Source organism: Suricata suricatta, chromosome 11 (genome assembly GCF_006229205.1).
Source record: "Suricata suricatta isolate VVHF042 chromosome 11, meerkat_22Aug2017_6uvM2_HiC, whole genome shotgun sequence".
In the NCBI taxonomy this organism is placed as follows: Eukaryota; Metazoa; Chordata; class Mammalia; order Carnivora; family Herpestidae; genus Suricata; species Suricata suricatta.
In genome coordinates, this window is record NC_043710.1 from 86,214,276 (window position 1) to 86,217,282 (window position 3,007).

Consider the following 3,007-nt stretch of genomic DNA (forward strand, 5'->3'; position numbering starts at 1 on the left):
CAAGCATGGATCCTGATGCAGGGCTGGAACCCACAAATTGTGAGATCATGACCTGAGCCAAAGTCGTACAGTTGAGTCAACCAGGTGTCCCCATCTTATATAGTTTTCTATCAAAAATATACACGAAGTTTGAGACAGAGAAAAAATAAAAAAATAGAAGCTATTAGAGGAAAAATAGCATATTTTCCCTTAAATAAGACTTGATAATAGCCTGCAGAGTCAAACTGGGTAGTTTTGTAAATCATTTGCTGAAACCCTTAGGCCACAGACATTCATCCAGATCAGAAAATAACAGCCTTGACCCTCACACCTATTCCTTCCTTGCTGCTCCTTGGTATCGATTCTTTCTTCCTCATGAACTCACTGTGTGATGCTGAGAATGGACACAAATAGCTCTGTGCAGCAAAACCATTACAAATTTTCATCCTCACGGCCCTGGGAACGATCACACAGAGATCAAACAATGGAAGGGATGCAAGGTTCTGCCTCCATCAGATCCACATCTCCATAGGCCATAAATGCCTCTGCCAGCCCAGTGATCCCAAGCTGAGTTCAGGGAGGAGTCCTCAAGGGTTCCTGCTGTTATGGCCAAGTTTCCAATATCACCCCCCAAAAAAAGACCAGAGACTACCAGGGAGACTGAGTCACGCATGCAAAAACAAAGGGCTTTATTACGGGCTTAAGCTCGGGCTCAGAGACTCCACCAACCCACTGGCCACGTGGAGAGAGAGAGCCCCAAACAAAGGCAGAGTAGGGCTTTTATGAGTTTCGGAAGGGGAGTTACAGGAAATGACGATACAGGCACAGCGCTCCAATCCCTACCCCCCCTATCAATACTGGCAGTTGTGGGAACCAATCACAACATTTAGATTATTGACCAATCAGAGTGGGCCCAGGACCCTTTCGTAGGGTGTGACTAGGCCCGCCCCTGGAAAGGTCAAAGGTGTCAGCTGGCCTCTCCTGATTGGGTGCCCCATGAGTTGTCCCTCCCTCCCTGGGAAATGATAGGAGAATCCGGCAGCTTCCCCTTTAAGTACAGGAGAAGCCTGAATCAGACCTGTGTCCTTACATTCCCCTCTCTGTCTTGTAACTTGACCCAATCCTGGGTCAGCTATGTTACCATTGTTTTGGTTTCTTAAGACCATTAACTGAATAACATTTATATGCTCTTTGACAAATGCTATGATCTTATTAATGATACAAGAGCCAAGTGTTAAAAGTATACCAATTTTGGTTTTTGGCTCCTCATTCTTGTCCTCACTTGTGATGGCCGCAAACTACAGCTACTGCACTGATGATTCCTCAGGCTTCTGCCATGCTAGACCACCCAGCTTCTGGGGTGTGGCTGGAGCAGAGCTAGAGATCTCTGGAGTCAGACAGAGTCTTTTTGAAGATTAGTTCAAGTTGATTGACTGATCTGGATCACCTGACCAAGTTGAGGGTTCTTCAGAGCTGGCCTTAACTCCAGAGTGATGCCTGAAACTTTAATAGGGGCTGAACTTCTTGTTTATCTGTGAAGTCCACATTTAAGTCTCTTGAAAAGGCGTGACCCCCATTTTAAATATCATCCTCACAGACTAACAAGCCTGAGATCCAACAACAAATATTTAAAGACACTCAGAACTAGAATTACATTTACAGTAAACAAATACTTTATAACATTTCTGAATATCACAGATTTCTTAATCTAGGTAAGCAAACATTAAAGGAACAACAATGTTTTTAATAAGAGTCACAAAACTATAATTTCAAAGTGAGTTAAACCCATTTGGTAGGGAGAGTTTTTCACCTGATACAGGGCAAAGGGAAGTAGGGCTACCCAGTCTCTGCCAGTCTCTAGGGTCAATTTAGTTAAGGTCTCTTTTAGAGTTCTATTCATTCTTTCTACCTGTCCTGAACTTTGGGGTCTATATGCACAATGTAATTTCCAATCTGCCTCAATGAACTGTGCGATTCCCTGACTTACCTTAGACATGAATGCTGGTCCATTATCTGACCCTATAAGCTGAGGAAAACCACACCTTGGCAGGATCCCTTCCAATAATTTCTTTGCCACAATAGTGGCTGTCTCACTCTTGGTAGGAAAAACCTTAGTCCATTATGAGAAAGTATCTATAAAGACTTATTGTTGGTAGTCACAGCTGCTCCTGCTTTTCTTTTCTCATCCCAGATGAAGCTACTTCCATCTGTGAACAAGGTATGGTCTGCGTTTTGAAGAGGTGCATCTGTCAGCTCTCCTCGGAAGCAGTGTACTGGGCCAGGATCTCAGCACAATCATGGAGCAGGGGGGTCTGCATCGGGATTGGGTAGGAGTGTGGGCAGATTAAGCGAAGAAAGAGGCTGGAAAAGAATTCTGTCTGGGTTGAGTAGTAGTGTCTGGTAATGAGTTATTCGGGCATTGCTGAGCCACTGGTCAGGTGGTTGTTTTAGTACTCTCTCTATTGCATGGGGGGGATGGTCACGGCAAGAGCTTGTCCCAGAGTCAATTTGTTGGCATCCTTAACTAAAGACACCACTGCAGCCACAGTCCTTAAAGGGGGGAAGGGGGGGCGGCATCTGGCCGCTATTGTGTCCAAGCATTTGGACAAGTAGGCCACTGGTCTTTTCCAGGGTCCTAGGGTCTGGGTCAGCACACCCTTGGCCACCCCTTTACTTTCAGCCACAAACAGGTGGAAAGACTTAGTAATGTCAGGAGGGCCCAGTGCTGGTGCCAACAAGAGAGCTGTTTTTAGAGTTTCAAATGCTTGTTGATGTTCCATTGAAACTCACTCTTGTCTTTGGTCAGTTCATAAACCCCTGAGGAAGTTGAGTCCAAGTCAGCTGCCCGTTAATGCCAATATCAGGATCATGCCACTCAAAAGCAAAATATTCATGACTTTTGGGGGCCAGGGGCAGGCTGAAAAAGGCATCCTTGAGGTCAAGGATGCTATCCCACTGCTTCTCAGGTGGCAGGAAGCTCAGAAGAGTGTATGGGTTAGGGACAGTTGATGTATATCCATAACCCATT

The 3,007-nt window shown here is 45.3% G+C and overlaps 1 pseudogene; it reads right to left on the minus strand.

The window, feature by feature from the left end:
- Positions 1-2,112: 2,112 nt before the first annotated feature.
- On the minus strand, positions 2,113-2,759 carry LOC115272643 (annotated as a pseudogene).
- Between the last annotated feature and the right edge of the window lie 248 nt (positions 2,760-3,007).